The sequence below is a fragment of the Lissotriton helveticus genome, chromosome 9 (assembly GCF_964261635.1).
Source record: "Lissotriton helveticus chromosome 9, aLisHel1.1, whole genome shotgun sequence".
Taxonomy (NCBI): domain Eukaryota; kingdom Metazoa; phylum Chordata; class Amphibia; order Caudata; family Salamandridae; genus Lissotriton; species Lissotriton helveticus.
In genome coordinates, this window is record NC_136070.1 from 507,007,414 (window position 1) to 507,020,858 (window position 13,445).

At 46.1% G+C, this 13,445-nt stretch overlaps 1 protein-coding gene across 2 annotated transcripts in view; it reads left to right on the plus strand.

The window, feature by feature from the left end:
* The window catches only part of DHRS7 (dehydrogenase/reductase 7), a 797,588-nt gene that overhangs the window by 152,795 nt on the left and 631,348 nt on the right, over positions 1 to 13,445 (plus strand). The window lies entirely within an intron of this gene.

Consider the following 13,445-nt stretch of genomic DNA (forward strand, 5'->3'; position numbering starts at 1 on the left):
TATTGGTTCTAGTGAATGTGAGCACACCTTCCAAATTACTGGAGGTTGGGGATAGAAGGGTGGAATTGATCCAGTTTTTCCAGGAGTTGATTATGTCTGTGGTAAGAAAGCCTATTATAGGTTGCCTGCACATTGGTAAGGAAGTTGGTATTTTGCTATCGTCTTCCCGAAGGTGTACCACATGGACCGAAGCAGTCATAAATTGAACGAAATAAAACAAGGCCTAACACGTAACAAAAGAGCTAGTTTCTCAGAAATAGCAGGTGATATTTTTGGTGCACTGATACCGTCAGTTGGATTTGTTCTGAATTCACACAAAATTTGAAAATTGTCCAGAGTGGTTAATCGTTTATCTACAGATACTGCTGGTGGGTTCTTGATGATTGACACGGAAATGGTTTAATTCAGATCAATAGGTTTGCAAAATTGATTTGTCCTTGATATATTATTGGCAAAAGAGGGTGGAGTCTGTGGTATGTTGAAAGTTCAACATTGCTGCACATATATCCCTGATAAGAGTAAAGGAATTGAGGGATATATAAAGAATATTACGAAACTACATGAAGATTTGACCCAACTGGAAGTTGACGGTGTTTGGGAGAGACTTGGTAAGAATTTCTCCTCTATAGGTAAATGGTTTGCTACCTTTGGAAGTAGTCTATTGGGAAAAATAATAATGCCCATTGTTTTAATAGCAACAATAGTCATAGTAATAATGACAGTATATAAGTGTTGTAACTATAAAAGTGGGAGAAAAGAAGTGACAGAAATAAAGAATAAACGAAGAGAAAGAAAGAGGAAAAGAGAAGACGTAGAATTAGAGGAGATGAAAAAGAGTACTATAACATGATGAAAGATTTAGATGAGGGTGCCATAAAAAGAGAGAAGAATGCAGAATTCTAAATTGAATAAATATGGCACTTGGTTTGGTAGGTATTTTATGATGGTTCCTTAAAGCCATGAAAGGGGGAATTGATGGTGCAGGGTTTCGCAAAAATGAAACCTGCTCAAATTAATACCCCCCCCTAATACGTACTAACAATAAGTAATTGTCGTAAAACAAATGTACATCCAACATGAACACAAGGGAACTGCTTGTGCGTGCCTAAACTAGCCCATAAATAAATAATATTGTAATAACTTTTGTGCCTTGAAAGAAAACTGAGAAATTGCATGACTAGGTTGCATATGCCTCAGTATTTTGTGTGATGCATCCTGTTTTAAAATAATTATTAATGCCACTTTTGCACTAAGCTTATGCTAGGTAACATTTAATTGGGTATAGTGCAAGGTGGGCGGTAAGCAGTGAAGGTTTCATTATCATATAATTAATAAATGTTCATTTTCATTTACTTTCATATGCTGAATGAAGCAGCCATCTTTATAAAATTGGCTAATGTGGGAGGGAGAGCTTGAAGGAATGAGGCCTCTGTCATGAGGCAAACAAGATGCGCTGTGCACCGCAGATGACATGAGAAGGGTGAAGGCCAGAGTGTCAGACGACTGCCAAATGCTGCACCCAGGCGTGGGACCGGAGATGCACACTGCATATGATGTTAATATATGAAGGAGAATTGTTAAAAATGTGTATCTTATGTGAGGAACATGAGAACGGACAAATATTTAGACCCTGGGAACTAGTATAACAATAAAGCTGTTAAAATAAAGGTGAAATCATGGTGGTGTGACAACGCCACCTCCCAAGCCCACCAATCCCTATACAGGTTTGATGATAGTTTGCAACATTTGTAGGATGGATATGTCAATTTTAGAGTATAACTGGGGTGCCTTTAGGGGTGTGGTTTAGAGCTTAGGCTGACAGGAGAGAAGAGGGGAGATGCGTCATTGTTCGTCGGTTTGCAGAGAGGCCTAGCTGTTCCTGACCAGTCCTGTTCCTGTCCTTATATCCTTTGTTTCCTGATTCTGTTTCAGGGCATCCTCACCATTTCTTAGGACAAGGGGGTGATTTTCCTACAGACCATTAGGTTTATATTTAGCCTAAATCGTTCTCAGAATCTAAATATTAATGTATTTTGTTACTGAAACTTTTGTCTCTCCACCTATCCACTCAATGATTTATTGCTGTGTATTATTTAGATGAACAGTCGGGGGAACAGTTTACGGCTGATGTAAAGTACCGGTCTCTCCAGCCCATCTGCGTCGTCCTGCGAAAGAACCGCCCCAATACCCACGCCCGAGGCATCCGTTTGGAGGATGAAGGGTTTTTGGAAGTCCGGGCAGATCAATATCGGTTCGGTAGTGAGGACAGATTTTAAGGCCTGAAAAGCCTTTGTTTCTTTGGGAGTGGGGGCTGGTAGCCTGGAAGAAGATTGTTTTTTTTTTCAATAGATCAGTGAGGGGTCCTGCCATATCAGCAAATTGAGCGATGAACCTCCTATAGTATCCCACAAGGCCTAAGAAGGATCTCAGATCCCTTTTGGTCTTTGGATAGGGGACTTCTAAGATAGTCTTACCTTACTCCGTTTGAGGTTCTATCATACCATTACCTAAGACATATCCTAGATATTTCACCTTCCTAAAGGCGATCCTGGTCTTTTGGGCGTTTATGTGGAACCCTGTAGCTCTCAGGCTAGTGAGTACGTTCTCAAGATGTTTTGTATGGTCTTCCCATGTCTTACTGAAAACGACAATATCGTCCAAGTAAGCGGAAGAATATTGGTGGTGGGATGACAACACTGTATCCATAGCCCTTTGGAAAGTTGCCGGAGCGCCGTGCAACCCGAACGGGAGAACAGTGAAATGATAATGACCACAGAGTGTAGAGAAGGCTGTTTTCTCTTGGTCTGCAGGGTTTAGGGGAATCTGCCAATACCCCTTGGTGGGGTCTATGGTGGTGATATAACGAGCCTCACCAAGGCGTCTAGCAGTTCGTCCACCCGAGGAAGCGGGTAAGCGTCTTGTTTGGACACCCTATTTACTGCTCTAAAATCAATACAAAACCGAATACTATCATCCGGTTTTGGAATGAGTACCACGGGGGAACACCAATTACTGTGTGAGGGTATTATCACGCCGGAGCGCAGCGTTTGGTTGATCTCATCTTGAAAGGCACGTCTTCTGACTTCGGGGACACGGTAGGGCTTTTGTTTAACCACTGTCCCGGGAGGAGTAGGAATGGAATGCACTGCTATTTGTGTTTTCCCTGGTTGGTCTGAGAAGACGTCAGTATAACGGAGAAGAACAGACAGTATTTCTTCTTGTTGTGCCTCTGTTAAATCCGGATTGATGGGAGTGTCATAAACAGTGTGGGTGGTAGTTGTAAGGGTATGAACCGCTTGAGGAGGTTTTCCCAACCACTTTTTTAACAAGTTTATGTGGTACATTTGTGTCTTAGTACCCTTAACTTGTATGAGATACGTGGTTTTACCAATCTTTTTAATGATTTTAAAAGGGCCTTGCCATTCTTTTTTCAGTTTATGAGTGGACGTAGGCAACAGGACTAAAGCCCAATCACCAACATCCAGTTCCCTCCATTTCTTGCCCTTGTCATAAAACGTTTTTTGTTTGGTTTGGGCTATGGTTAGGTGATCGTGGGCCATGGTTCTAAGTTTATGAAGCCTGGTTTGTAGTTGTCGGGTGTAGTCTAGTAATGCTTCAGCTTCCTGTGCTCCTTCTCTTTCCCAACTGTCTTTGGTTATCTCTAATAGAGTTCTTGGACTCCGTCCAAATAACAACTCAAAAGGAGATGCTCCTAAACTGGCTTGTTTTTGGCTACGAAGGACAAAAAGAGCCAAGGGTAATAACTGATCCCAGTTTCTACCGTCCCCAGATAGAAGTTTCTTCAGGGTGAGCTTTAAGCTTCCATTGTATCGCTCAACCAGTCCATCTGTCTGGGGATGGTAGACTGATGTTTTGATGTGAGTGATACGCAGTTGTTTACAAACCTGCGTCATTAAACGGGATACAAAAGGCGTACCTTGATCTGTAATGATTTTGCGAGGAAAAGCCATCCTAGAGAAGACCTCGACGGGTTTTTGGGCAATGGCTGATGAGGTAGCGGCCTGGAGGGGAAAGGCCTTGGGGTAGCGAGTGGCATAATCCACTAAGACTAAGGCATACTGGTGACCCCGAGCAGACCTAGGCAAATGGCCTATGAGGTCCATCCCCAACCTATCGAATGGTTTACCTATGATAGGTAGAGGGTTCAGGGGCACAGCAGGGGGAACATAGGGGTTACGCCGCTGACAGAAGTGACATTCCTGGCAATAGCGTTGGATTTGAGCGTATACCCCCGGCCAAAAAAAGTGTTGTAAGATGGCCTGCCCTGTCTTTTCTGCGCCTGAGTGTCCCGCTAGTAGATGTGCATGTGCAAAAAATAGTATTTGATCTCTGAAATCTGCGGGTACCCAGGAGCTGGGGAACCGCGTTGGGTTTGGCCAGCCTATACAATAGCCCGTTTTTTCGATAAAGGTGGGATAGGTTCTATTCAAAGGGTCCTGATCTGAGCGAGCTACTTGCCAGGCGTTGGTGAGAGAGGCATCGTTTAGTTGTGCTGTTCTGAAATGAGTATCCTGAGCCCATGGTTCGGAAGTAAGGAGGTTAACACGGGGTGTGTTTTGTATGGCATCAGACATGAGGGTGATAAAACCCGGATTATCGGTTCCTATAATCACTGGTTCAGGAAGTGTAGCCAAAACCCAACCACTACGTCTGTCTTAGTCCCTGAGGCACTACAGAGGTTGATTGTAGCTAACGGATATTCCCTAACGTCCCCATGGACACACCTAATGTGAACAGTTTTCCCTGGCATAATGCAGGAGGGGGGAACTAGTTCCTGCCTTACAACTGAATGTCTGCAGCCAGAATCAAGTAACGCTCGAACCACCCTTCCATTAATGATCACACTCACGTAGAATACTGGACCCGTTTCCTGAGCGTATAGAAGAGAATGCGGGGCGTAGCTCACATCCATAGGTTCCTCTTCTTTATCCCTTTTTTTCGGCAATACCGCGCTATATGTCCCCACTCGCCACAGTCATAACATTGGGGACCTGGAGTGGGCGGCAAGTCAGATTTAGGGAACCGTGGTCGTGGAGGTTCTATTGGTATCTTTGTGTATTTCTTATCTGGTTTTCCGGGTATAGTTTTGTTGCTTTTTTCTGGTTCTTTTACGGGGGGTTGCCCTTGAGCACGGGCATACGAAGTGGCCATCTCAATTGCATGTTCGAGGGTTAACCCTGCATGTTGCTTTAGCCATCGTTGGGTCCCATAGGGCAACGCCTCTAAAAACTGTTCAAGATAAATTTCATTCATCACGTCTTCCATGTTCGCTTCTTGTGGTTTGAGCCACAAGTCAGCTGCTGCTTTTAACTTGTAAAAGAGAGTCTTGGGAAGTTCTCCTGGAGTTCCTCGTTCTTGCCGGAATTTCAAACTATGGGTCTCTTCGTCCACACCCAGATGGTCTAGGATATACTGTTTCACTACGGCATAGACAGTGGTGCCATCCTTATTGACCATCTGGTATGCGGCTTGTGCCTCACCCGTTAAAAGAGGGGCGAGGTAAAAAGGCCACCTATCTCCGGGCCAAGCACTGGCCCTAGCGGCCCTTTCGAAATTAAAAAAAAAGCCAAAGGATTGTCCCCGGGCGTGAACTTCTGGAGAGGCACGACTGTACCTGGGGGAGGGCCATTAGTTCTCCCTTGTCCCAGAACCGCCATGAGCTGGTTTTGGCCCTCAGCTAGCTTCAGTAAATTTTCTGATTGAGCTTGTATAGCAGCGGTGAAGGCTGTGCGGTCTGCTTCGGCCTGGGTGGATGTTTGTCCTATTGCCCATTCGAGTTTGTCCTGGCCCTCCTTCATTTGCTCAATGAGGGTTTCCATCTTGTATCAGATGTCGGTTCTTCCTTATATATCATTCCTATCTGGCTCGCCACTTGTGATGGATGGAAGAGGGGGGGGCGTAGAAGATAAGTACCACTACTCCGGTATATGTTCAAAGGGGTACTTCTTTATTCAGTACAGCACGTAGTCAAAAACAAACGTCTTCCTCATGGGAGAACAGAGCTGGTGGTAGAGTAGCTCGTGATTAAGTCGGGTGAACGTCTTTCTTCAGCGCTCCTTGTCTTTAAGGTCCTTTTTCGTCAGGGGTCCGTAAGAGCGCTCCCGTTGGTATGAAAAAGAAAAGAAAACAAAGAACCCTGGGTTACTAGTCACACCGGAGTTCCGGGTCTGAAAGAAGGGGGGCGGGGAGTGAGGAGATCACCAGGGACTTCCACCACAACAGTCAACCTGTTTATATAGGCGCCTCAGTGTGTGCTCGCAGGGGGAGGTTTGCGACTCTGACATAAAACACACAGCCCCGTCCCGTGACCTCCCTCAACCACCCCTACCCATTCCCTCCCCGTGCAAAGACGAGTCCCCTTATTCGGGCCCGTACCTTGTGTAGCCACACTTCTCCAGAAGCGTGGCGGGGCGGCTCGTGTTCCCGGTGGCCTCATGGCTTTCTCGTTTCCTGGGATTGCGCAGCTTCCGAATCTTCCTTCTCCCTCGCCCCGGACGCCTTGGCAACCATGCTGGTCGACTCCTTCTCCATTCCCGCAGCGGCTTCTACTGGCGCGCGATCCTCTTCCGGGTAGAACAATTTCAACTCCTCCTTAGCTCCTGATTGGTTGACGGCTGATGACATCACCGGCGGAGTTCCCACCTCTGGGAAAGCCCAAGCCGCATTAAAGGGGCCGTGGCCGTCCTGCACTCGGGGCGGAAAGGAATAGTTGTTAAAGTCTTCTCCCGGCCCCTGGCAGACAGGAACCCCCTGACACACCGCTAACTCCCTCACTGTTGTAAACCATGGTTGTGTCTTTCAACAAGGAGTTACTAGAACTAGCTGACATCTCTGCTTCTTCACCTGAACCAACACTTTCTGAATCATTGAGAATGGGGCAAATGCATAACCTTTCATTCCTCTCCAATCCTGTAAAAAGGCATCTATCGCTATTGCTTCTGGATCCAGCCTCCAACTCCCATAGCTGGAGGCAAAGAATCTTCCTCCAAAGGACCCAACAACCTCAAAATCCTGGAATTCCAATCCACTACCATATTGTGCTTCCCAGGCAAATACTCTGCTTTCAGATCCATGTTGTGTTCCATACAAAATTCCCACATCTCTTTGGCTAACTCTGACAATCTCTTTGACCTGCATCTTCCCAGCTTGTTAAAATATGTAGCCGCTGTCACTGTCAGGACTGTCGGAGTTCACACAAGCATAGACGGAGGACTATAAAAACACTCTGAATCCACACTAGACGGCTTCGCGTTCCAGCGTGTAGGTCTTCACCTCACTTCTGGGTCACTTGTGGAATGTCCGGTTCGCCGTCGGGCGCTCTGTTCCTGAAACTGCTGCTGGCTGCATAGCTCTTGGCTCCCGTGTCTCCTTGTTCCTGTTCCTGCTAGATGTCAGGGCTCTAGACGTTCGCCTCCCTCTGTTCCTGTTCGATGCCGCGCTGTTTGTTGGCGTCCTCATTTCACTCCTGCATTCTCGGAGGTTTCGATTGGCAGTGTGTTGGATCCCCGCAGTCCTGGGGCAAAGTGAATCCTCGGTAGGTGCATTCCCTTGTGTCTTGGATATTCAAGGTCTCCTCTCTCCCTTTTTGCATGGAGACAGTTCCTATGGGCATATTCTCTCAATGCCATTGTTCCTCACTTGCATTTTGTCTGTTGGAGTAACGACTTGTCCATGGAGAATCAATCTTCTTTATTTTTGTTTTTTGATTACCCCATGGTATTCCTGATGACAAGAAACACCACCTGGCTATAAAGAGGTTGTTCCGGTAGCTGCATAGGTGTTTGGGGCATTATCTTCATTTTTTACTATTCACTAGAGACTAGTCACTAGAGACTAGTAGTCTTGGGCAGGTGTTGAGAGATCTGTCTAGACTTAGTATGCAGTCTTATAGAGAGGATTACACTCTTACCAAGTTTTCTGTTATTATTTCAGATTTATTCTTGAGCGTTATTTACGCAAGTTGTTTTCATTTAGCGGAAGAAGGGAATACATAGGTACTTATGATTGCATGATATAGTAACATCTCATTACATCTGTGTAATATTAATACTGACAATAGTCTTTCTTTCTTGTTTTATGTAGGGTTTTCCTGAGTGTGTGGCCCTGTCCTTAAAGAGGTTATGACGAGAGACGACCATTGGTGTCTTCTCCCTATTTCCCTTCTTTCCCAGATATCACTGTTTTGCTTTGGCTTTGTTGGGCAATTCAGTGGTCTTGGGAGGTTTCAACCTATCATTCTTGCCTGACGCTCCTGCGGAAGCTTGAGCTCGTGTCAGTCACACTGTCTATTTTCAAAAGCACTGAACTGTCCTTCATGTCTCTCCTGAAACTTTGTACAGCTAACGACCCTGCCTGAACCTCCAGACAATTTATATGCTCTTCCCTCTCTTTCATTGACCACACTCCATTTGTCTTCTGACCAAAGCATCCCATCCATGATTGTTCGCATCAGTTTCCAACGCAAACTCTGGTTTTGTTCCAAAAATTGCCCGTCCATTCCAGGCTTCCAAATAGTCCTTCCACCACACCAATTCTCTTGCATCTCTGTTCAGACATATCATATCTCCGTACCATAGACCTTTTGCTAATCCGAGAGTCTTCAATCGCTGAAGGGCCCTATAATGCAATGGGCCCAGAAATATTGCCTGGATTGATAATGATAAGAGGCCTATCACTCGAGCCAGCTCCCTCAACTTCACAGAGTCCTTCTTTGATATAGACTTTACCTCTTGCCTTAGCTTCCTCATCTTCTTCTCTGGGGATCGTAATTGAATTGTCAGAGTGTCCACAACAAAAACCCTAAAACTCTATCGACTTGAAATGAAATGAAATTAAATGAAATGAAATAGCAGTATTTATAAAGCACACAGCTACCTCCGAAATGGTGTCCCAGCGCTGGGCGCCGTCGGGAAAATTAAGCAAGCTATTGCCCAGAGTCACTGGGTGCTGGGCTAATCTGCCACCGGCACCGGGGATCGAACCGTGAACCCTGTAGTCCGGAGACCGTGAACCCTGTAGTCTGGAGTCAGGCACCCTGGCCACTGTGCCACACCTCTTCCACTTGGGTTTGGTACCATTAATGAATTGTCCATATTTATCACAAACCCCAGAACATGTAAATGTAAATGTAAATGTAGTATACTTGTAAAGCGCACAGCTGCCCCAGCAACGGGGCGTCCCGGCGCTGTATAACTCTGGGGAACCCGTCCTGGCTTTCCCTGTGGGATGGTCCCTTGCTGGGAGTCCCCAAGGTGGAGCCAGGCATCCCTGGAATTGGTGGGGCCGTTGTGGAGATTAGGCAAGCTAATGCCCAGAGTTGCCGAGTGGAACCCCTGATTAGAGTAAGCACCGAAGCGAGAATTATCGAGTCCGCTGACCAAGGTCCACGACCCTGCCGCGTCGAGAATTGAACCCTGGTCCCAGGCTGACTTCTGCTCTCAGGCCTGCCGCCTCTAACCAGTGAGCCACACTACTCCACATGCATTACATTTACCACTATATCCAATTCCTTCACAACCTGATTCCTTATCAATATATCATCTAAATAGACAATCAATCTAATCCCCGTTTCTCCTAAGTAACATATCACCTGTCGCATCACCTTCGTGAAGCAACAAGATGCTGCTTGCAATCCGTACGGGAGACTTTAGAACTGATAGAACTGCCCCTTCCATCCAAACTGTAAGTATCTCTGACTTCTTTGCTATTGGAATTGTGAAATAAGCATTTTTCAAATATATTTTCACCATCCAATCTAAATCCTGTAGTAAATCCCTCAATAAATTAATTCCTTCCATTTTGAAATGTCTTTAAGTCACATATCGATTCAGATTCCATAAGATTATAACAGGCCTCCAGCCTTTGTCCTTCTATTCTACCAGGAATAAAGTAATTATGATTTGGTTTCTTCCTCCCTCCTCACTTCTACTATTGCATTCATTTACCTCACTGCTTCTTGAGCCACTTTCTCTAAATCTCTCTGAAACACCAACTCATTCGGCTCTGTCAATTGGCACAGCTCCGAATGGAACTCTATTTGATAACCATCTATGGCCTGTAACATCCATGCAATTGTCGTTATTTATTCCCATTGAGTTCTTTAAATCCTTAATCTTCCTCCCACACTGATGTGATAAAACCAGAAACAAATGTCGTACTCACCTTGTCCTTGACTCTGATTAGGGGCAAGTCCCCTTCCATGGTTACCTCTTCCTCCCTGGTTTTTGCCTCTCTGGCGGGTAGAACTGTCCACCTCCAGGGTTTCCTCTTTATGCTCAATTTCCTTGATATGATGTATTAAGATATTCGGCTCTGAAGCCTTACCGGCTGGTATGGTACTCTCTCCTACCAGCCCTGCCATAAAAACTACCATTTGCAAATACTCTGCCCATGGAATACTGTGCTTTATCTGAACTCCTGAAGGTCTTCACATACTTGGTCAAAGACTTAACCAAACCTTCTCCAAATAGCAAACCTTTTGCATCTTCAGATGATTCTCTTCTAGCCAACTCATTTAAGTTTGGATTTGATCAGGATAAGCATGGTTTTCTGCCTTTCCACCAACAAGCCAGCATGTATGTTACCCATAAAGCAAATCTCTCTTTGACACCATCCTCTTAAAAGTTTCAAATCAACCTCATTGCCCTTTAAAAGGGCCTTCTCAACAGAATCAAAGATCCTTGTCTAGAGCCCCAGGACATCCAACAGTTTATCCTGACAAATTTTGTGAGATTTCTCCAACCCCTTCCTGGGATTCTTCCCCATTTCAAATATATATGTATCAGATTGGGGTCTATGTTTGGTGCCTGCATCACCTTTCCCTCTTTGAAGGTCCTTCAACACTCAGCCCTCATGATACTGCATTCCTCCTTCTCCAAGGACTTACGCCATCCTACACTAATGTATTGTGAAACATGATCTAAGAGCCACCAATCTTTGCCCCTGGGATGTCTTATTTCCTGTGGCTCACACAGTTTTTCCCCAAAGGGACCGACCTCTATTGATGTTCCTTACTCCTAAACTCACTACCCACTTATCTCTCTTCATTTAATCCATCTTTGAATTTTAAATATAGAATATATTCATCCATACCCTCACTTGATCTGTCCTTTTGCATTTCAAACTCATCACTGAGACTTCCTCCTTGCCCAGTGTTAAACTGTACTCTCCGAGTACCCCCAAATGGATCTACCACTGTCGATGTTCCTTACTCCTAGACTTACTACCCACTTTACTCTCTTCATTTAATCCATCTTTATATTCTAAACCTGAATATATTCATCCAGATCCTTACTTGATCAGTCCTTTTTCATTTCAAACTCAACTCTGAGACTCCCTCCTTTCTCGGTCTTCAACTGAGCTCTCTGAGTGCCACTTTGGGCACTTGCTCTTTGCAAGCCACTCGGGCCCCCTAATTTTTGGACTCCTCATCCATATGACTTTTTTTCTGAGGCATTTTACCCCAGAACCTCCATTTGGATTGTCACCATCCAACACAGAAAAATACTCCTCTTCATCTACAGTTTTCAGTTTTCTCTCATCCAAAACCTGCCTTGAAGTCTCCTGTACAACTGCCTGCACCTCTTCACTCACCATCCTATGCAACCTGTGTAAGTAAGTGACCCTTTTTTGCATGGTTGCCCCCATTTTAGTTGCCAAACTGCTGATATACTTTGACTGAGTGTGCCATTTGTTCCTGCCAAACAGGTACCCAGGGCCTATGTTCTTTCCCTGAACTGCAATAAAAACAAAGCCCAGTTGGCACTCTTTGGTCACAGGTCAGTCCCTTGTAAAAGGTACCATAGGTACCAAGGGCACTGGGGCCAGGGAGGCTCTCTAAGGGCTACAGCACGCATTGTGCTACCCTCAAAGGCCTTGTACCTTTACACCCACACACTGCCATTAAAGGCTGCATGTTTTGGTGCAGTACAAAGTGAAGAGTGGACATGGCACACATCCCTGTGTGCAGTGCCTACAACACACTGCCCTGGTATAGGCCAACCACCCCCCTAGCTGGGTGCACTATACCAGTGGTGAGGGTATAGGTGCATGAGCCCTGTACCCCTACAGTGTCTAAGTCAATTCTTAGACATTATAAGTGCAGTAATGCCATGAAGAGTATATGGTGCTGAGAGTTTGTCATTCCGAACTCCACAGCCCCATAATGGCTTTACTGAAAATTGGGAACCTCTCAGCACATTAAACCCACATAGATGCCAGTGTGGGTTTTAATGAAAAATGCACTCAGTGAGCATCTTAGAGATGCCCCCTGAAAAACAACCTAAAACTAGTGTCCAAGCTGAGCAGTTGCTCGCAAGCTGCCATCATCAGACATGTTTCTGGACCCCTGGGTCGAGAGCCTGCTGCTTTTGGGGGTCTGAAAAATTGCACATCCTGGAATGAGTTGCCAAGCCACCACCCCCAGGATGGACAGGGTCCACGAAGGGGAAACTTCAAAGGCTTGCCGCCTTTGTGAGCTACCCAAGGCCTTTGCTGCTTCCAGCAACTGGCCCCCACTGGTTCTGACCCGCACTGTGGGTGGGAGAATCAGCAGGAAAACCGAGTGAGGAAGGGAGGTGTGCCCACCTTTGCCAACCGGAGGCAAGGTGAAGCACAACTTTCCGTCTCTGCCATCTTACAGATGGGGGGGGACCAGCCAACCAGAGTGAGGCATATGCCCCCCTCCTACTGTATGGTGGCATAATAGGTAATAGGGGGTGGGTATACCCACCCCAAGGAAGGGACCCATGGTTCCAACCTTTACTTACCTATGACGTCCCTAAATCTAGTATTTAGGGGCAACACTGAACCTTGCCTCCTCAGACAAGGATCGACAAGAAGAAGAAGGCCCGAAGAAGAGGAGGATGCCCACTGACTTGGCCCCAGCCCTACCGGCCTGTCCCCACTTCGAATCTGCTCCAATGATAGCCCGGTGTATCCTGCAGCCAGCAACCACAAGAACCCGGAGGACCTACCCTGGCTTTTCAAGCCAAAGACTATGTCTACGGTGAGCACCGAATTTGCTCACCCACACACTCAGGTCTCAACCAAAAGCATGAGTCTGCACCCGATGCCCAAGCCCGAGTTTGAGTGGCCCAACACCACAGGAGGGTCTCAGCAGCTATCCTGACTTGAAATCTGGTGATCTCTGATCTGCCTTGAATCTCCAAACAAAGCCTACAGCTTCTTTGACCAGAGCTGATAAGAACATCCTAAAGACACCCCTGCACCCGACGTTCCATGGCCTTTGGTGGTTCAACCGATGGTGTCCCAGCATCCCCAGGCATCCCAACTTACCTCTCCAACCGGTGGTCTCCTCCAGAAGATCCTCGTCCCCGAGCCTGTAGTCTTTGTCGCAACCGGAGAATCCCCATTGAAATCAACAGGGCACCCCTTGCCAAAATGGCACCCTATACCCAGCCGCC